This window comes from Camellia sinensis, chromosome 6 (assembly GCF_055761805.1).
Source record: "Camellia sinensis isolate YWXY chromosome 6, ASM5576180v1, whole genome shotgun sequence".
NCBI classification, from domain to species: Eukaryota; Viridiplantae; Streptophyta; class Magnoliopsida; order Ericales; family Theaceae; genus Camellia; species Camellia sinensis.
In genome coordinates, this window is record NC_138966.1 from 139,774,948 (window position 1) to 139,798,781 (window position 23,834).

At 34.2% G+C, this 23,834-nt stretch overlaps 1 pseudogene; it reads left to right on the top strand.

The window, feature by feature from the left end:
- Positions 1–4,487: 4,487 nt before the first annotated feature.
- Positions 4,488–23,834, top strand: part of LOC114272724 (2-alkenal reductase (NADP(+)-dependent)-like) — a 38,465-nt pseudogene continuing 19,118 nt past the window's right edge.

The window sequence follows — 23,834 nt, forward strand, 5'->3', positions numbered from 1 at the left end:
AAATACATATCCAAAAGCTGCACTTTTTTTTTTAATATGTAGGATATTTGCAAATGGAAAATTTTTGACATCTCAAATTTTTTTTCATAATCTGACTTATAATGATGTAATTATAAGTGTCAATTTCTTTACAAATATGAGAAGAAAATTAATTAAATTATACATTTCAACCAACCACATACCCAAACTTTGACTATTTCAATATGTTATTTCACTATAATTCTAATTAAGAGAATTTTCAACCCTTAATAATTTTTTTATTAAATTATAATTTGATAAAAATTTAAAAAGATGAAACGTTGAAAATTATTGTTTTTTTTTCCATCAAAATTGGTATAAAAAAATTAAAAAAAAAAAAGGATAAGAATGAAGTTCTTTTAAAAATTGATAAAAAATTTAATAAAAAAGTGAAAATAATTCGTATCAAATCAAAAAATTTATTCAAATTTAAAATCAAATTAGATAGAAAAAAATTAAAAGAAAATGATGAAAATTTGAAAATATTTTCAAACCTTCTTATTCTTAAAGACTAGAAATTCATGTGTGTATTATATTCATATTGTATTTTTAGTTATAAAATTGAAATCAAAAGAAATGTAACTTAAATTATTGAATTAATAATAGAAACATCATATTAATTAGTGTTAAATATCGCTTCACTTCACATTTAATAATAAAATTGTATATTTATCTTAACATAACTTTTAAATTTGTATATTTTCATAGCAAGAAAAGGTATGTCATGACTTATTTAATTAGGTTTAACTTTTTTTTAATACAAATTATCAAAATTATACTAAACAAATTTATATATATATTTTAATTTTTTTTAAACTAATAATTTAAAAAATTATAAATATAAAAATTAACTTATAAATTTTATGTATTCTACAAGATAAAATATTAAATTATTTTAAAATATTTATAATATATTTTTTTTAATTTATAAAACCTCGTACATAGTAGGAATTATCACTAATAATTAATATAATGCAATATGGCTGTCAACAAAATCCTAGTTACTGTCGCACATTAGGTTTGTCTTTGTGAATATGATATGATACGAGCTAACGAGTAAAGTAGTCATTGTTATCTGATAATGAAAGTGGAGATTTTTCCTTTGTGGACATCCAATACAAGGCCCAGCTGGCTTATCAGATGTTGATTTCTTGCGGCCCCACCATTGTGAGTTTTTGAGAAGTTAGGTATTTTAATAATTTATTTTAGTTTTGACTGTTTTAATAGATTAAAATTTTTTATTTATAAAGATAATTGAATTTTTTTATAATTAGATATGATGTTTTTGTGAGAAAAAAAATAAAATAATTATAAGTTTGATGTGATATTTTGTCTTATTAACTATTTTAATATATTTTGTCTTTTTATAAATTTTAACCAAAAAATAGGTTAAACTTAAGTTACCAAAGATAGTTCTACATGCATCAATTAGTATACTAACATTAATTATAACATTATTATTGGCCCAACTCATTATATAAATTATAAATATTAAAAATATCTTAAATTAATACACTAACGAGTACATTAATTAAAGTATATATCATTATTCTTTCGGCTTGGGTGGCCCTCACGATTCACGAGATGAAAACAATTATTGACGTTTGATAAATTAATTTTTTTAAATACATTCTATTTGATATATATTTTCAAGTTTTAACGATTTAGATTATAAAACAATCTTAAATAAGGATCTTTTGATAAATAAGTTAAAAGTTAATTTTTATTTTTTTTTATTTTTAAAAAATATATATAAAAAATAAAAATAAAAAGAGAATGTGATCAAAAAAGTCAAAACAGCTAAAGTTACCAAAATGGGCCTAAGTCTAGCATAACAATTAGGGGTAAAAGTATTCGTGGTTCGGTTGTAGTTAGGGAACTAATCAGCCATCTATCCACCGGATGTGCGGATTAAAAAAAATTAATTTGCATCCGTCTGCTTAATTGACGGATACGAATTGAGCGAATTGATAGATGGATGCAAATCGGTTTCGCGGTTTAAACGTTTACAAATTTTGAACATAATACAATAATTTGCCAATATTTTTTTTGGATAATAATCTAACTCAACATAACCAAAAGATTATCAATTAAATTATCAAATATTAATAATAAATATAAATAAGAAAATCATATATTACCAAAACTATTTTTAAGCTGTTTTTTTTTTTTTTCTTCTTTTCAATAGGCTATTTTTTGTTTGTTATTTTCTAGACTAAATGTTCAATTCTAGTGTAGTTTATTGTTGGATGCTGAACCTTTGGAATCTTGTCTCTTGTGATACGCAATAGGGGTGAGCAGCGGATATACCAATCCGCCAAAACCGACCGAACCGAACCGATCCGCCGCATTTTGGACGGATGCGTGATGATGAGCGGACGGTTGTGGATTGATTTTCTCCAATCCATCAATTTGGCAGACGGATGGCGGATTTGAGATTTTTTGGCTGCAACTGAACCGCCAAACCGCCAAATCGCGAACACCTGTAGTAATTTATAAGATTTTGTATTTTCAATTTGTTTAAATATTATGTTTGTGTTTTCAATTGAAAAAGAGTTTAAATATTCTGTTGAAAAAAAGTTTTCAACTTGAATATATTTTTGAATTGAAAAAAATAAACGTATTATTCATCTATATTTTTTAGTTTTAAATCTAACTCTAAAAATAATAAATAGAAATTATGATATATGCTGGTTGGTTTTTGTTTTCAAAAATATATGTAGATGTAACAATATAGAGACATTCAATCTCTACTACTGCTCTGTTCATGGTTTTGGTGGTTTGAATTGTCATTATATTTTAAGAATCACAGATTGTAATACTTTATAGGGATGAATCATGCTGCGATTGTAATATGTGGATGAAGCATGCAGTGATCATGATATTTTAAAGTTTCAAACTTTCTTTCTTTGGATAAGGCATACAGTGATTGTAATACTTTTTTAAGTCATTGACTGTAATACTTTTTTTTTTCTTTTTTTTTTTAAAGAAGTGCACAAGTTGAATTATGTTGAAAATTTATAAAATTTTAAACCGCCAAACCGATTTGCATCCATCCGCCAAACCGCCAATCCGCTCAATCCACATCCGCCGGATTGGCGGACAGATGCGGATTGATTTTCTTCAATTCGCCAATCTGGTGGACGGATGACGGATTGGAGGTCTCGTGGCCGCAACCGACCCGCGCCCACCCCTAATACGCAATCCAAAACAAGGAACACTTCCATTCCAAAACAAGCCTTTATTATTTGAAAATCAAAGTTTTTTTTTGCATAGTTAATGGAACGCCCTCAAAATAAATTCGTAAATCATGTATTCACGACATCCATAAATGTAAGAGAAATAAACATATTTCTATTCATCAGAGTGTTTAATCCAAAAGTATTACATGTTGACAACAAAAGTAAATGCCCCACGGGCTTACAACTTTCCAAGCCAACACTTGGCTACAAAAGAAAGAGTACTAACTCTACACAAAATAAGCCCTTGGCTTAATATACATGTAATACACAAAAATAAACAAAAGAGTCTTCAACTCCCACAACCATCCAAGCTATGACCTCAGAGGTGGCATATTACCTGAACCTGAAAATGATCCCATATAGGGTGAGCCAACGCCCAGTAGAGATATGCTAAACATAATATGAGCAATAACTAAAACATTAGCATTCGATAAATGTTTAACTAACATAAATCAATTCATATCCCATTTCAATTACATGACAAATGTGTCCATGTATCATTTCACTTTCCATTTCCATTTCTTATCCAATTTCTCAATTCATAACTATGGCTCAGTACCTGGCCAAACAATTTAAATGAGATTACATCTCATATCAACAGTATTTCCATTTCAATTGAGATAACAACTCAAATTAAACACTTCCTACTTCACAATAGATACACATAATTGTTGTATCAATCTCAAACAAAACACTTCCATACTTCATATATGATACACAGATTTGCTGTATCAATACTTCAATAGATATACATATTTTCTGTATCAGTGGAGTCCATCCCCTATCTCCTCCCAAACAATAACCGGTTTAGGAGTCCATCCCCTATCTTCTCCTAAATCGTGGAGTATATCCCCTATCTCCTCCCACACAATACAATGTATATAAACACATATCATATACATAGTCAACCAATACACAAATTTGATGTATTATTCCAATCGTCATATTCGATGACATATTCAATTGATTAGTTTTAGTTTGCCTAATCATCATGCATTGTCTACAACAATCAAAACTATCCTCCACCGATAGCCCAAAATAATTATTTCTAAACAGAAAATAATTACATCAACAGATAATTTATCAACAATTTTCAAAGGTGAGTGATTAGTAAATCCAACTCCACTATTCCATCTCATATTAAACCAATTTCATTATTTCCAACTCAATTTCATGATTCCATGATAAATGTCATTAATTACACTAATGACCCAAATATACCCAAACATGGCATTTTTCTCCTTTTTTCCCAATATTGATCCAAAGGTTCAAATATCATCAACAACATTAATAATCTCTTTTTAAGACCCAAAATATACATACATGAGTCAAAAAGACAAAACCTCTCTTTTCAATATAACACATCTCAAACCCTAACTTCCCAAATCAAATCATCTATACAAATAGCTCAACATCTATGTTAAAGCACATAAGAATGAGTAGTTATCCCTACCTCAAATTCGGAGCTCCAAGGAAGAAGATGTAGAAATCTCGAAGTACTCCAAATCAAGAAATTTTCGGATTGATAGGAAGCCCACACCAAGCTCTACACTTTTTGCAAAGGCTCAAAGGTAGGAGATCATTCTAACTAGATCAAATCCTAAAGAGAAGGTGAGGTTTTAGAGAGAGAAACTCTCCAATGGTGGTTTTTGAAAAGTAAGAAAGAGAAAAGATGTTGAAAAGTCATCCAAAAAGTCAAAACTCAGACTGATATAAAAGTCACCCCGCTCGAGCGTGGAACGCCCCCTCGAGCGTCAGACACAGACTCACGCTCGAGCATGAAATGCGCCGCTCGAGCATCGATTGCACACCTGCAGAAGTTTTGCAGACATGGTCCTCGCTCGAGCGTCAAACTCCCCGTTCGAGCGGAGGGACAAAGATCAAAGGGTCACGCTCGAGCGTCAAAACTCCCGCTCGAGCGTACGAAGACCTGCAGAGAAAAATACTGGGAGATGGAAATTTACGCTCGAGCGTCAAAACTCCCGCTCGAGCGGAGAAACAACAACAAAGGGCCCGCTTGAGCGTGAAGGCCAAATTCTAGGCATCAACTTTTGGTTTTAAAGCACAACCAACCTGTTTCAAACCTGCCCAACACAACCCAAGACTCAAGTAACAGGAGTAAAGGATGGAAATGAGAATGAGACAACAACACAACCACGGAACCTAGTCTGGAATACAATAAATAAATGAAGGACAAACTGGGATCGCTATATTTAATAACTCAAAATTAGCAAAATAAAAAGAATCCACTAACAAATTCTCTTAATTTCTAGATATGGAGACATGATAATGATTGGTGGAAAATGATTTAATTATAATATTAACATTTAAATTTGAGTTTACAATTTCACCTCAACTTAACAAGCCTTAGTCCCCTTACTTGGGGTTTAGCTACAAGGGTTTGTCTTCACCAATTGAGTCTGTCCAATGTTGTATCCTGGTTAAATCCAAGGCACAATTATATTCTTTTTCATTGGCTCAACTTGTACGCATGGCCTTCCTCTTATCCTTTTAGTTAGTGCACATTGCACATGCATATGACCCTTAAATTCCAATTAAATAAACCCATCCACTAAAATTTTCCTGCTATACTAATCCAATACTAAAATTTTCCTGTACTATTTATTTTGTTCCATCAAACATCTCCAGAATTTAGGGACTCAAAAGGTCTATTTTATTTCTTTCCATAGAGTGATTGTTTATGTTTTGTTAGCTACAATATTTAGGATTTTTTGTGGTCTTTTGAGAAATTATAAGTTTGCATGAGTGACTTTTCTTTTTCTTTTTTTATTGCTAATGACTTTTCCTGTTGATGTTTTGTAGCCTATAACTGGATATGGAGTGGCTAGAGTTTTGGATTCTGGATATCCGAACTTTAAGAAAGGTGACTTGGTTTGGGAAATGACTGGATGGGGAGAGTATAGTGTCATTAAAGCACCAGAGAACGTATTTAAAATTCAAAATACTTTTTCTTATTATACAGGAATCCTTGATAAGTTTGTTTAATTTGTTTGCTTCAACTACTGCAAGTGCAATAAGGTATGTTACATAGACTCGGATATAGGTGTTGGGTGCGGGTATGTATCTATAAGTCGGACTTGTTAAACCATAAATTTAAATATACGATGACTCGGTAAAAAAATGTCATATTTTTATATTTTTAATCAAGTATATGAGATAAAATGGTGCTATATATAACTTACAACGTCAAAAAGACATTTCTAACAATTATACAACAATATGTATATATATATATATTATAATAATGTTATATACATAAATCAATTTGTGAGTGTCTTGTGCTTGGGTGAGATCTTTGTCTCACATGGTGTGTTTCAGAGGACTGTTTGGGGGCACAGATTTTATACAGTTTGGTTGTCTTCTTCAACTCTGTTTCGAAAACTTTTGTTCGTCTATTTGGTGAGGCATTTCCTCTTGATTATTTGTGATTATTTGGAATTCACCTAAGAGTGGTTTTGTGAGACCATTCGTGTCTTGTTTGTAATCGTTTGGAAACCTTTTAGTTGATAATGGAATCGGATTTTGATCCCGTGGACGTACCTCACATTGAGAGAACCACGTAAAAATTCTTGTGTCGTCATTGATTTAATTTTTCCGCATTAGTTTTTATTCTCATTGCTTGATTTACTTGTGGGAAATCATATATTTTCCCTAACAACTGGTATCAAAGCTTACGGTTTATTTGGGTTTATGAAGGAGAATGTGGGTTGTATGTCTAGCTTCAATGGAAGCAATTGGGTAACTTGGAAAACTAAAATGGAGGACCCATTATTTTGTAAAGATTTGTATTGGCCTATTGAGGGTGATAGTGACAAACCTGATGGTATGAAAGATGATAAATGGAAGAGGCTTAATCGAAAAGTCGTTTGTGTTATCCGTCAATGGATTGATGACAATGTGTTTCAGGATGTTGCTACTAAAACTTTAGCACATGATTTATGCAAAAAATTAGAAAGCCTTTATGATAGGAAATCAACCACAAATAAAGTCTTTCTGTTTCGAAAGTTAGTTAATTTAAAATAAAAAGATGGCAGCCCTATTCCGGAACATTTGAATGAAATAAAGAGTAATGTTTACCAACTTGCTTCTATGAAAAAATTTTTTGATGATGAGTTGTAGGTTTTGATGCTACTTAGTTCTTTGCCCAAAAGTTGGGAAACTTTGGTTGTGACGATTAGTAATTTGGTGGCTGATAGAGTTGTCACAATGAGCCAAGTCACTAGTAGCTTGTTGAATTAAGAAACTACAAGAAAATCAGCGGGTTCCTCTCATTCGGAAGCATTTATTATGAGAGGCCAAAACAAAACAAGGGGGAGGAGTAAAACTCATCATGGTCGTGATCAAAGCCGTGACAAATCAAGAGATGGTTCTTTTTCCAAGAAAGACATTGAGTGCCATTATTACCATGAGAAAAGGCACATAGAGCGGAAATGCTGAAAGCTCAAGAACAAGGAGAAAAGACATGACAAAAGTGTGGATAAGAAGCAAGAAAAAACAACGGCGGTTACTATCGATGATCTCATGGTCGTTTGTAAAGATGATTGTATTAATTTTGTGGACCAAGAGAGCAATTGGGTGATTGATCCCGGTGCTTCTTTTCATGTGACTTCTCGAGTTGATTTCTTCACTACCTACACCAAAGGAGATTATGGTTGTGTTCGAATGGATAATGAAGATTTGTCCAAGATTATTGGCATGGGTAATGTTTGCTTAGAAACAAATTTGGGCTGCAAGTTGTTGCTTAAAGATGTGAGGGACGTTCCCGACATTCGCCTCAATTTGATCTCTACCAAGAAGCTAGATGATGAAAGCTATAACAACAAATTTAGTGATGGAATGTGGAATCTCACAAAGGATTCTTTGGTGGTGGCTAAACACAAGAAGGCTCACATACTTTATTCGATGCAAGGAAAAATTTGTAAAGGTATTGTCAATGCACTTGAAGATGATACTTCTACCAAATTTTGGCACAAGTGGCTTGGCCATATGAGTGAAAAAGGGCCACAAGTTTTGTTCAAGAAAGAGCTTCTACCCAGTTTGAAAGGTACACATCTTAAAACTTGTGTTCATTGTTTGACGGGTAAACAACATAGAGTTTCTTTTCATAAAAATGTTGCTTCTAGAAAAGAAAATGTTTTGGAGTTGATTCATTCGGATGTTTGTGGTCCTTTAAAAGTTAGAACACTTAGTGGTGAACTTTATTTTGTTACTTTCATTGATAATTATTCAAGGAAAGTTTAGGTTTTTATACAAAAAATGAAAGATCAAGTTCTAGATGTATTTAAGCATTTTTAGGCCATGGTTGAAAGAGAAATAGGGCAGAAATTGAAGTACATCCGAACAGACAATGGTGGTGAATACATTGGGTCATTTGATGAGTATTTTCGCAGCTAAGGTATTCTGCATCAAAAGACAGTTAAGAAGACTTCTTAGCAAAATGGCACTGCCGAAAGGATGAACCGCACTATTGTGGAAAAAACAAGGTGTCTGCTTTCACATGCTAAATTGCCAAGATCTTTTTGGGGTGAGGCATGAGGATAGCTGTTGACGTGATCAATTTGTCTCTTTCTTATCCTTTGAGTGGTGATGTTCCTAAAAGAGTTTGGACCGGCAAAGATGTGTCTTATGAGCACTTGAGAGTGTTTGGTTGTCAAGCCTTTGTTCACATTCCAAAGGATGAAAGGTCTAAGCTTGATAGTAAGTCAAGACAATGTATTTTTCTTGGCTATGGGCGTGATGAATTTGGTTATAAATTGTGGGATCCGAGTCGACAAAAAGGTTATTCGAAGTCATGATGTTGTGTTTCTTGAAGACCAAACAATTGAAGACTCTGGCAAAGGTTGTAATGCCCCGACCCTTTACACGTCATCGATATTGTCCACTTTGAGCCATGCTCGCACAGATTTGTTCTTTCTAGTGGGTCACCCATCCTAGAATTACTCCAGCCTAAGCACACTTAACTGGGGAGTTCTAATAAGGATTTCACCACTTGGGAAAACGCTTCGATGCTATATAAGGGTTCAGGTTTTTACTTTTATAGCCCAGGAACTCCCCCTTCATTCCCGATGTGGGACACCGGAGCTTTACAATCCACCCCCCATAAGGCTGCACGTCCCCGTACAGTAGCCTGCCAGCTCGCAAGCCCGCCCACATGCACCGAGAAACGCTAGGGGCCTACACTCGGTACTCTAGAGAGTCGGCTCTGATACCATTTGTAACGCTCCGACCCTTTACACGTCATCGATATTGTCCGCTTTGGGCCACGCTCGCACGGATTTGTTCTTCCCAGTGGGTCACCCATTCTAGAATTACTCCAGCCTAAGCACGCTTAACTGAGGAGTTCTAATAGGGATTTCACCACTTGGGAAAAGGCCTCGATGCTATATAAGGGTCCAAGTTTTTACTTTTATAGTCCAGGAACTCCCCCTCCATTCTCGATGTGGGACATCGGGGCCTTACAAAGGTGATCAACCGAAGCCTAAAACTAGTGATCTCATTGACATTGATCCATCTCCTTCGTTTTTGGTGGATAATGAAAATAGGGGAGATGTGCAGCCACCTCTCGAAGATGTAGATGATGATACTACTCTAAATAAGGTTGAGCCCGAAATTGAGGAAAAGTATTCAACTTAAGAACCGCCACCACAACTTGAGTTGAGAAAACCTACAAGGGACCGACAACCTTCGAGAAAGTATCCTCCCAATGAATTTGTGTTGATTTCCGATCAAGGGGAGCCCGAGAGCTACCAAGAAGCAATTAAGCATGCAAAGAAAGATGATTGGAAAAAGGCCATGGAAGAGGAGATGAATTCATTACTTGAAAATCACACTTATGATTTAGTGAAGTTGTCTAAAGGAAGGAAAATTCTGAAAAATAAGTGGATCTTCAAATTGAAGAATGATGGCAAGAATCTGAGGTACAAAGCACGTCTTGTTGTGAAAGGCTTTGGGCAAAAGAAAGGTATTGACTTTGATAAGATTTTCTCTCCAGTTGTGAAAATGTCTTCTATTCGAGTTGTACTTGGCATGGCTGCAAGTATGAACCTTGAAGTTGAACAACTTGATGTGAAGAATGCATTTCTTCATGGTGATCTTGAAGAAGAAATTTACATGGAGCAATCGGAGGGTTATGTGGAGAAATGGAACGAGAAATTTGTTTGCAAATTAAAGAAAAGTTTGTATGGCCTCAAGCAAGCCCCGCGGCAATGTTATAAAAAAATTGACTCTTTCATGATGAATAATGGTTTTTCTAAAAGCACTTCGGATCATTGTGTGTTTGTGAAAAATTTTCCGGATGGCAAATTTATTATTCTTTTGCTTTATGTTGATGATATGTTAATTGTGGGTCAAGATTATACTATGATTAATAGGTTGAAATTGGAGTTGAGCAAGTCATTTGCTATGAAAGATTTGGGGTCAGCAAAGAAAATATTTGGTATGAAAATTGTTCGTGATCGCAAAAAGGGGCTGATTTGGTTGTCTCAAGAAAACTACATTGAAAAAGTTCTTGAGAGGTTCAACATGGATAAAGCAAAGTTAGTTGGTTGTCCACTTGCGGGTCACTCTAAGCTTAGTTCGAATCAATGTCCTACAAGTGAGAAAGACAAGGAAGAGATTCAGAAAATTCCTTATGCTTCAGCGGTTGGTTCTTTGATGTACGCCATGGTTTGTACAAGGCCAAATATTGCTCACTCTGTTGGTGTGATGAGTCGTTTTCTCTCTAATCCGGGTAAAGAACATTGGGCAGCGGTAAAATGGATTCTAAGATATCTTCGAGGGACTTCGAAGGTGTGTTTGTGTTTTGGGGATGGTAAACCAATACTTGATGGGTTCACAGATTCTGACATGGCCAGTGACGTTGATTCTAGAAAATCTACTTCGGAGTATTTGATGACATTTGTAGGGAAAGCTATGGCATGACAATCTAAATTACAAAAATGTGTTGCTCTCTCAACTACAGAAGATGAATTTATTGCCATTACAAAAGCTTGCAAAGAAGAGTTATAGTTGAAGAAATTTTTTCAAGAGTTAGGTTTGAAGCAAGAAATGTATGTGCTTTATTGTGATAATCAAAGTGCTATTCATTTGAGTAAAAATTCTACTTTTCATTCGAGATCGAAACACATTGATGTGAGATACCATTGGATTTGTGATGTGTTAGATTCCAAGTTGTTACAACTCAAAAAAGTTCACACAGATGATAATATTTCGGATATGTTGACTAAGACTTTGTCAATGGACAAACATTTAAAGTGTTAAACTTTGGCGGGTATGGTTGATGTCTCCACCTAAGTTGGTAGGGGGAGAACTGTTGGGTATACCTCCTTATTGGAGTATGGGACCCAATTGGTTTATTAAAATATTTAGTTTGGTTTGGTGCTGGTTATAATATATTTTTAATATATTATACCAACTTTTGGAGGCCCAATGGATATTTACTAATTTATTTGGTGGCATCTAGGATTTTAATAAAAAGTCCAAGAATCAATCAATAATAGATTTATATATATTGTTTTTTTCCGAAGGGTTGCGGCTAGAGATAATATATTATTCTTGGTGGCTTCTCACAGTGCTCTACTTTTGAAGATTTGGTTGCTAAATTAATTTGTGAGTGTCTTGTGCTTGGGTGAGACCTTTGTCTCACGTGGTGTGTTTTAGAGGACTGTTTGGGGACACAGATTTGATATAGTTTGGTTGTCTTCTTCAACTCTGTTTTAAAGACTTTTGTTCGTCTATTTGGTAAGGTATTTCCTCTTGATTATTTGTGATTATTTGGAATTCACCTAAGGGTGGTTTTGTGAGACCATTCATGTTTCATTTGGAATCGTTTGAAAACCTTTTGGTCCATAGTGGAATCAGATTTTGATCCCATGGACGTACCTCACATTGAGGGAACCTCGTAAAAATTCTTGTGTCGTCATTGATTTAATTTTTCCGCATTAGTTTTTATTCTCATTACTTGATTTACTTGTGGAAAATCATATATTTTCCCTAACAATAAGAAGTGTCCATTGATAAGTAACCGATACATATCCCATACCCTTGTCCAAGTATCGGGTGTCTAACACACGTATTTGATTTATTTTGAAGAGTCCTTGTAACATAGGCAATAATAAGTTCTCTTATATTTTTTTTAGTTACAAGAATCATTTTATCTTTGCGCAACATCACTACTTGAGGAGGTTAGCAAGACATGAAGCTGAAAGAAATTTTCTCTGTTTCACTTATTTTTGTCTAACTTTAAGAAGGTCAACAATTATACTCAATGAGATCATCAAGGGGATCATTTTGGCTGGGCATTAATATTATGAGAACGTTCATTCTGAGAACTGACTGTTTGACATTTGAACAGAATGAGCTCCCAGTATCTTTTACTAGCATTAGTGATAATATGTGCTCTCTCCCATATTTGCTGAAATTTCCTCTCTATCATTTTGCATCTCTATAATGACATCATGGGTCATTAATTGCACTAGCCTTTGTTCCAATATATGGGGTCTTTGGGAAGCTTCTTTAGGTCCAATTTTGAATATTAGGTAACTTGTAACTAGACATGCTAAATTTATGGATCCTATTGGTGTCTGAAGAATGAAATTGGGGATGTAGCATTGGAAGACTCTCTCTCTCTCTCTCTCTCTCTCACACACACACACACACACACACACACAAGATTTACAGATGTTTGCACGAAACTCTATTTTCTTTTACTACTTTTTTTTTGTTTTGTTTTTGATAAGTACATTTTCTTTGACTATACTTTAATTCACTAAATAGCTTCCTTTCTTGTTTTTGGGCTGGCAGTTTCCACTAATTAGACTGAATATACCAACTCAATCTATTTATTAATATTATTATGCAATGCGATTGATAGATATAGCATTTTTTTCATGCATACTAGCATTAGTTTACAACTAATTTCTATCCAAAACTTTCTTTTTTTCTTTTTTCCTTCACTATGCAGAACTTGCAAACTGACGAAGTAACTTTAATCCTTCTGACCACTACAACAAAATGGTTCTTTAATGACAAAATCACTTCGTCTCCAATAGTGAAATTTTTGTCACCAAATTGATCTATGACGAAAAATTTTGTCACCGCGTTCGTCATCTATTGGTCATCTCTAAAAGTACTTGGTGACAAAATTTTATTTTGTCGCCTATTATTGGTATTTGGTGACAAAACATTTCATCGCTAAATGTTAAATATTTTGTCACCTATAACATCTTTTTCGTCACTAGAATTAAATAAGATTTTATTCTATTTGTTTTGGGTGACGAAATATTTCGCCATTAAAAATCATGATAGAATTTTTAGTGACAAAAATATTTGTGACCAAAATACGCAAAAAAAAAAAAAACCCTTCAGTGACGAAAATTTTTGTCAAGAAATATTTCAATTTAGTGACGAAAAACTGAACATGTGTGATTTAATTATTTGTTGGGATTAAAAAAATTTAGCGACAATTTTGTCGCCAATATTAAATAAATTTTAAAAATTGTGTTGCGGGAATATTTGCAATTTATATATATATTTTTCAATAAGCATTCCCTGTGCATTTTAATAATCTATTCAATAAAATATCTAATACAAATCAATATAAAATTAAACTGTTCATTTTCATAAAACAACACAAGCAAAATACATGTCTCATAGTATCAAGAAATTAATATATGTTGGATCATTTTAATATTATTTATTTATTTATTTATTTTTGTTCATGAATCTTATTTTGTTTTATTCATGAATCTCATTTTGTTCATGAATGGAGATTAATTAGAATTCATGAACTTAGTGGTGAGTTATTATTTGGAGTCTCTCCATTTTCTCTAGTTTAATGGTCATCATTATTTTTGGTGTAATTTGTAAGGTCCTAATGGCCTATAAATAGTTTCTCTTATCAACTCTTTTCTTCACCAACACACCAACTATGTTCTATACAAGAGAGATTACTAGCAAATAAGGGTGTTTTTCTTGGTGGAGCTTTGGGTTCACCATCTTATGCAGAGTTGGCCTGAACCATACGACAAGTGGTCGGACTGTTATATCCTAGAGGGGACAAGTCATAGTTTTGTGATTGCTACATCAGTATTTGGGTTCTTCCTACCGCAGTGGGCTTAATCTCCTTAAAGAAAACGAGATATCCGTGCCTCAGCCTGATCTATTTGTATCTCATTTTCTTTGCATTATTTATCAATAAAATATAATTTTTTCTGGTATTTTCTCCAACAATTTTAAGGAGATCAAAACATGGAACAAGTACCAGAAAAAACCAATGATGGAATTGGAGATCTTAACAAGCCTTTCAAGTTCAAGGGAGTTCATTTTAAGAGGTGAAAAGGAAAAGTTCTTTTTTATCTTAGCCTTTTGAAAGTTGCATATGTTCTTACCGAGAAGAACCCAAACAAAATGCCAACCGAGGAGATGAATGATAAAGACTACAAGGCACATGAAGCAAAAGTGGCTTCCTACAATACAGATGAGTATAAATGTCATTTTTATTTCTTACATTTCCTTGCTGATTAATTTTATGATTATTACTATGACACTACTTACACTTTGTTTTCTATTAATTTTTGACATGCTTGCTTGTGTCATATTAACAGTAAATATGTGGGAATCATGAGTAGTTTAGGATTAATTCCTAAAGTGACAAAAAATTTTGAGAAATGTGAAGTTTGCAGTAAAGTAAAAATTACTAAGAAGCCTCATAAAAGTGTTGAAAAAAATACCGAATTGCTAGAATTATTTCATACCGATTTGTGTGAGTTTGAAGGAATTTTAACTCGGGGTGGTAACCGATATTTTATCACTTTTATTGATGATTTTTCAAAATACACAAACGTATATTTATTAAAAAATAAAAGTGATGCTTTTGAGAAATTTAAAGAATTCCTTCTTGAAGTGAAAAACCAATTCTGTAAAAAGATTAAGAGAATTAGAAGTGATAGAGGCCGAGAGTATGAATCTCTTGGACTCAACTCTTTTGTTCAGTCATTGGGAATTATTCATGAGACTACTCCACCATATTCACCTTCATCTAATGGCGTAGCTGAAAGAAAAAATAGAACGTTAATTGACTTGACGAATGCTATGCTTATTGATTCAGGTGCTCCCTCAAATCTTTGCGGCAAGGCTATTTTGATAGCTTGCCATGTGATAAATAGAGTGCCACACAAAAAGACTAAAATTGTACCTTATGAGTTGTGGCGAGGGCATAAACCAAATCCACGTTATTTGAGGGTTTGCAGTTGTTTAGCTTTTGTGAGGCTTGTAGATCCTAAACGACCTAAATTGGGTGAACAAGTTACCACCTGTGCTTTTCTTGGGTATGCATTGCATAGTACATCCTATAGATTTTGTGATATGGAAAATAATATTATTTTTGAATCAGGTGATGTTGTTTTTCATGAAAATAAATTTCCTTTCAAATCTAGAAATAATGGGGGTCAAATAATTTTTGAAAGTATGTTATCTGTGCCTAGCTCTTCTACTCCATCTCAAGTTTTTCAAGAACAAGAAAATTCTCAAATCCAACCAAGGAGGAGTAAACGAACTAGAGTTGAAAAAGATTTTGGCCCTGACTATTATCTTTACAATGTGGAAGAAATTCCTCTTACGGTGCAAGAAGCTTTATCATCACCTTATGCTATTTTCTGGAGAGAGGCTGTAAATGATGAGATAGATTCATTACTTTCAAATAAAACATGGAAACTAGTGGATTTACCTCCTGGTTGTAAAACTATTGGGTGTAAATGGGTCCTTCGTAAAAAACTTAAACCGGATGGAACTATAGATAAATATAAAGCGAGGCTTGTCGCCAAAGGTTTTAAGCAACAAGTTGATCTTGATTTCTTTAATACTTTTTCTTCGGTTACTAGAGTTACATCCATTAGACTGTTGATAGCAGTGGCTGCAATTCATGATTTAAAAATTCATCAAATGGATGTAAAAATAGCATTTTTAAATGGAAATCTAGATGTGGACATTTACATGGACCAACCCGAAGGCTTTGTGGAGCCTGGCTAAGAAAGCAAGGTGTGTAAGCCAACTAAATCCCTTTATGGTTTAAAATAAGCTCCTAAACAGTGGCATGAAAAATTTGATTCTTGCATGCTTGAGAATGGCTATAAGACTAATGAATGTGATAAGTGCATATATTATAAAACTTGTGAGAATGCACATGTGATTATTAGCCTATATGTGGATGATCTACTTATCTTTGGCTCTAATTTGCATATCATAAATAAGACTAAAAATATGTTTAATAGCCACTTTGATATGAAAGATCTTGGTGAAGCCAATTTTATTTTGGGAATTAAAATTACCATGATGGTATTTTTCTTGATCAGTCGCATTATGTTGAGAAAAATTTAAAGAAATATAATTTTCTAGACTGTATACATGTTGTTACTCCTTTTGATGCAAACATACATTTATCTGTTGTAACAAATGAAAAAAAAGTGATTAATTAAAAGGAATATGCTAGCATGATTGGTAGTTTGAGATATGCTACTGACTGTACTAGACCTGACATTGTATATGCTGTTTGAGTACTTAGCAGGTATACTAGCAAGCTAAGTCAAGATCATTGGCTAGCCATGGGAAGAATTATGAGAAATTTATCTGGTACCAAAAATTATAGTTTGTTTTATAACAAGTATCCTGCGGTACTTGAGGGATGCTGATTGGAACACTTTGTCAGGTGATTCTCTCTCTACCTCGGGTTTTATTTTTACCTTGGGTGGTGGTGTTATAGGTTGGAAGTCTAAAAAACAGACTATAATTGCTAATTCTACTATGGAAGCTGAACTTATAGCGTTAGCTTTAGCACGTGAGGAAGCGAATTGGTTAAGAGATTTGTTACATGAAATCCCTTTTTGGGAAAAACCATTTCCTCCTGTGTTAATTCGTTGTGATGGCACTGTTGCTATTGGTAGAGTGAACAACCATTTTTATAATGATAAATCCAGACCTATTTGAAAGAAACACAGTAATGTGAGGCCCTATTTGAGTAATGGCATCATAACTGTGAATCATGTAAAATCTTGTGATAATCTTGCAGATTCGTTAACCAAGGCCTTGGCGAGAGATAGGGTCTGGAATACATCGAGGGGGATGGGTTTGAAGCCTATAAAATCATAAACCATGTATGAGGATACCCAACCTAGGGACCGGAGATCCTGTAACTAGGTTCAATGGGAAGAACGAATCATATGGTGGTTGTAAAAATGTACTTTTTAATATTTTGTTATCCATTCCTATGATGTAAGTGCATTTGTCCTGTAATGTTGGAGGGTTGAGTTTTTATACTCTTAATGAAATTTTGTAGCTCTTGTTGAGTGAGTGTGTTAGTTACAGGAACATCCTTGACAGATTTCACCTATGTGAGCATGAAAGTGGGGCTACTTTGTATGAGAACAAGGCTTATTCTCAAATATGCTTATGAAAACTGGGATAAACACAAGGCCGTAATGTGCTAGCTATTAAAGCTCATGTCAACACCTGGATTATTATGTGTGAGCAGTAATATTTTATTTCCCCTAAGTAGTCATAGTTCAAGTCTGATACCACTACTGACTCTGGAGTAAAGGTTGTTGTTTCACTAATGAAGGTTCAATGCAGGGCACACCTTCATGATGCATACTAATCTATCTTTGTTTGGTAATCTCTCTTGTCCTTGTTGATATTAAAATGAGTGGGGGATTATTGGACTATTTTAATATCATTTATTTATTTATTTATATATTTTTGTTCATGAATCTTCTTTTGTTTTATTTATGAATCTCATCTTGTTCATGAATGGAGATTAATTAGAATTCATAAACTTGGTGGTGAGTTATTATTTGGAGTCTCTCTATTTTCTCTAGTTTAATGGTCATCATTATTTTTGGTGTAATTTGTAAAGTCCTAATGGCCTATAAATAGTTTCTCACTACAACAAAAAGCAAATTTCGTGACTAAAACTAGATTTTTCGTCGCTGAAAGTAGTAGAATTGGCGACTAAAATGGAATTAGTCGCCAAAATTGATCACTTTTGCCGACTAAAAGAGTTTAGTCGCTGAATATAAGGGTTTTAGCAACTAAAAGTCAGTTTAGTCGCCGAATATAGGGGTTTTAGCGACTAAAGGTTTTTTAGTAGCCAAAAGTGACAGTTTTTGGCGACTAAAATAATTTAGTAGCCAAAAGTATAGGTTTTGGCGACTAAAAAATAGTTTGGTCACCGATTCTACGTGTTTTGGCAACTAAAAACAGTTTGGTCGCTGAAAGTGAAGCTTTTTGGCTACTAAAAAAAAAATTAGTAGCTAAAAACAGTCAATTGGCGACTAAAATTTAGTTTAGTAGCCAAAAGGGGACATTTTTGGCGACTAAAAACAAGTTTATTCGCCAGAACTGGTTTTTTTAGGCGGGAATGAATTTTTTTAGCGACTAAAAACTAATTAGTAGCCAAAACTATACAATTGGCGACTAAAAAATAGATTTAGTCGCCAAAAGTGATCTATTTTTTTTTAGTAAATAATTTATTTTTTACATAAATTATATTGAATAAAAATAATTATTTATATATATAGAGTTTTGTATAAATACTGGTCAAAGTAATATATAAATAATATATGTTGCAATTATATTCATGTGATGTTGTAGTGGCATAGTAGGGAGAGTGTGTTGGTAAAGGTTTGGAATGTGGGATGGGTCGGTGGTTCAAATCTTGGGAATAGCAGAGGGTAAATTTTTTTTCCTGAAATATGCTTTTGGCGACTAAAAACAGTGGTCGCCAAAAGATTGACTATTGGCGACGAAAAGCTTAGTCGGCAAATGTATTAATTAAAAAAAAATAATTCACTATTGGCGACTAAAAGATTAGTCGCTAAATGTATAATTTTCAAAAATGTAATTGACTGTTGGCGACAAACTCTTTGGTCGCTGAAGACTAAAACTTTGCCGACTAAAATTTTTTTAGTAGCCAATACCTCCGCCGACCATCTATTCGCGACACAACCGGCGACTAAAATATTTAGTCGGAGAAAGTGAAAAGTCGACTTTTGGCGACTAAAAATTTAGTCGCCAAAGATGTTTTTTCTTGTAGTGTCATATCTACTCTTTTCTTCACCAACACAACAACTATTTTCTATACAAGAGAGATTACTAGCAAAGAATGGTGTTTTTCTTGATGGAGCTTTGGGTTCACCATCTTGTGCAGAGTTGGCCTAAACCATACGACAAGTGGTTAGGCTGTTGTATCCTGGAGGGAACAAGTTATAGTTTTGTAACTGTTGTATCGGTATTTGGGTTCTTCCTACCGCAGTGGGCTTGATCTCCTTAAAAAAAACGAGATATCCGTGGATCTATTTGTATCTCATTTTCTTTGCATTATTTATCAATAAAATATAATTTTTTTTGGTATTTTCTCCAACAATATATAACATCCAAACTATAACATCTATTCTAGTAAAATCAAAAACTACGACAACACAATCAAAATAACTTGTGCATTTTAATAACCTGTTCAATGTAATATCCATTACAGATCATTACAAAAACCTGTTCATTTGCATAAAGCAACAACATAGTCAAAATATATGTTTGATAGTATCAACAAAAGATAAGATCCATCACAACATAATCATAACCCACGACAACATAGTCAAAATACGTGTTTGGTAATATCAACAAAAAGTACAACTGCACTGTGATGGATACGTGCTTGGTAATATCAACAAAAAGCTCTTGCTATGCAGGTTACCAAATTCGTTCATCTCCAATCTACCATTTAACAACAACAACAAAAGGTTAAGGTAACCATTCACTAAATATGTGAACATGCAACCTAAAAGAGAAAAAAAATTTCGAAGTAAATTTCAAACCAAAATTTACCGTGATTGTTCCGTAAATTTTTACAACTTACATTAGTTCCTCCCATGGTGTTCATGATGTTTCCCGGGCCTTTTAACGACTATTTCAAGATTTTACTCCCTAACGGCCTATTTTCAAACCTAAATGTTGTCCAACCGAGAGTCCTATGATTGTTCTGTAAGTTTTCACAACTTATGTTGATCCCTCCCAAGGTGTTCATGATAATTTCTAGACCTTTTCATGCCTATGTAACGATTTTGCCCCTCGATAGCTTATTTTCATGTCCAAGTGTTGGAAATTTACAAATTTCAAATTAGTTTTTAAATTGGGAGTCTCGTGCTTGTTCTATAAGTTTTCACAATTTACATTGGTTCCTCTTGAGGTGTTCATGATGTTTCCCGGCCCTTATTGTTTATATTTCACTATTTTGTCCCTCAATGACCTATTTTCAAGTTTAAGTGTTGGAAAAATACATAATTGAAAGTAGTTTTCAAACTAGGAGTCACGTGCTCGTTCAAATAGGGAACCACGTCTATTGTTACTCAACCCTCAACAAAAACCAAAGCAATACATAAGGTAAAACCCATCAACCCAAAACAAGATAAAAGGAAAACACTACAGATAATTTATTCACTTAACCCTTAACAAAAAAGCTCCCTAATATAAGTAACTTTAATATCTTAGTAAAATCTACTGAGATGAAAGAGCTTTCAACACTACATGAAAAGAAAAAATGAAAAGAAAAAAAGGAAAAGAAGATAACCCAAATACATTATTGTGAAACAATATGCTTTCTTGCAACTAAAATACGCACTTAACAACTATAGACATAAAATTATACTAGCATAAAAAGTCGATAAAATCATGATGGATGCCAATATTAAAGTTATAATAGCATTGGGCTGCTAAGGGGGCAGGAAAGTGAAAACAAAATTACATTGGGCACACTGTCAATAAAGATTTTGAAGTAGAAAAACATGAATCATCCATTATAATTTTGTAATTGTTGGCATGAACACTGTAATGCCCTCAAAATAATAACATTAAACCCATCAAATAAGACATTCATTGATATGTAAAAGTTCCACATTCTTCCATTTATCAAGGTTTGATTACAAAAAGTATTACATGTTAACAACAAAAGCAAATGCCCTAAAGGCTTACAACTTTCCAAGTTAACACTTGGTTACAACAAGAGAGTACTAACTCGCTTACACATTAAGCCCTTGGCTTGAATTTACATGTAATACATCAAAAATAAAACGACAAAAGTATGTCCGCCTCTAGCCTCCCAAGCTATGTCCTTGGAGGTGGCATGCTACCTGTACTTGAAAATGATATTCCCATATAGGGTGAGCCACAGCCCAGTAGAAATACACTAAACCAACCATGAACAATGACTAAAAGATTAGCAATTGATAGATGGCCAACACTGATACATTCACATAAATCACATATTTATGTCATACGACTTATGAGTCCAAGTTACCTTTCATTTTCTCTTTTTCAACAGATAAGCATGTTAGCTCTATCATCATTTCAACAGATATGTATAAAAACAATATCCCATATTCACAGATAAGCATATAAGCTGTATCCACACTTCACAAAGATAAGCATATGAGCTCTATCTTCACTTCTCTAGACAAGCATATGAGCTGTATCCACGAAGTTCATCCCCTATCTTCTCCCAACACTATCCGGTTTAGAGGTACATCCCCCATCTTCCCCTAAACCGCGGAGCACATCCCCCATCTCCTCCTCTACACATAACGTATACAAACACATTGGTTCTATATACAATCACTCAATACATATAGTTAATGTATTCTATCAACCGTCAAATTCCATGACACATTCCATTGATTAGTTTCCGTTTGCCTAATCATCATGCATTGTCTACAACAATCACGACTATCCTCCACCGATAGCCCAAAGCAATTATTTCTAAACAGAAAATAAATGCACAAATGGATATTCAATCAACATTTCAATTCGGTGTGTGATAAACAATTCAACTACACCCTTTAATCCCATACATTCCCAATCTCAACAATTCCATTTCATTTCCTCATTTCTCACAATTAATTATCTCAATTAATCAACAATGTAATTAGGTCATTTTCCATAATTACCATTTCAACCCTTAGGTCCCATTTTCATCAATGATTCAACATTTATTTCATTTCTCTATACCAAACATACACCTAGGTTTATTATAAATAAAACCCCAACTTTTGTAAAATAACACAAAAGCCCCAAACTTTCACTAAATTACCAAACCAACCCCAACATCTCAAAATACCAAAATTTAAAGACAAAATCCATAGAGAGGAGTAGGATATCCCTACCTCAAATTCGGAGCTCCAAAGGAGAAGAAGACAAAACCCAACGTGCTCTAAATCTCGAAATTTTCAGATTAAAAAGTAGCCCTCGACGATTAACAACTATTTTGTAAAGGCCAAAGGTGAGCAAATCACTCCTACTAGATCAAAACCTAGAGAGAAGGTAGAGTTCTAGAGTGAGAGGCTCAACAATGGTATTTTTGGAAAAGTAGGAGAGAGAAGAGAAAGTGAAAAAGTGATTTGAAAAGTCAAAACACGGAACTTAAACCCAGTCGACCCGCTCGAGCGTCAAAAACTCCGCTCGAGCGTCACTCACAGACTCCTGCTCGAGCGCCAACAAACCCGCTCGAGCGGCGAATACACATTCCCAGAACTTTTACAGAACCAGGTCTTCGCTCGAGCTTCCAACTCCCCGCTCGAGCGGCACTCACACAACCCCGCTCGAGCAGCCAATACCACGCTCGAGCGTCCAACACTGCACAGGAAATACTGGATGGGTGCAATTCCCGCTCGAGCGCCAGAACTCCCGCTCGAGCGGACAGGTCAAAATCTGGGCAACTAGTTTTGGCTTCTAAGCTCAACCAACCTGTAACAAACCTGCCCAACACATCCCATAACTCAAATACTAAGTAAAAAGGATGTAAACAAGATAATAAACAACTACCAACATCCACGGACACATGTCCGGATCACTGTACAACAAGGATAATTCTGGGATCGCTATAACCTTTCCCCCTTAAAGAATTTCGTCCCCGAAATTAAGCACAAGTTTTCAAAAACAAGTTTTCCTTGATTTTAAACAATGTTACATTTTAACATTCAACAATTCGACCCATTATCGGTCATTCCATCCCTTTAACAAGGGGCATTTCACAATATGTAAACAACATATGTACTTTCAACATGCATCAACATTACGCATTTCCTTTCCAATTTCAACAATATATTCAACATATATAATGTTACATTCAACTTCCATATGAGGCAAGTTCCAAAACACACTTCCGATAAACCAAAACATTTTCAATGTTTCACAACTTAAGACATATATAAAAGCTCTTAAGTTCAACAATAGTTCAAAATCTAAATACAAGATTACATATCAACAAACAAGTCCGGATATTTTTCGCGGACTTCCAACTCACGCTCCCAAGTGGCTTCCTCCACTCCGTGATGTTTCCACAAGACTTTCACCAAAGGAATGGTCTTGCCACGCAGGACCTGATCCCGCCTATCCAAGACCCGAACCGGTCTCTCCTCATACGAGGCATCCTCATCTTCCTCTAAATCGGTCCAATCCAACACATGTGATGGATCTGGCTCATACTTCCGAAGCATACTCACATGAAACACGTCA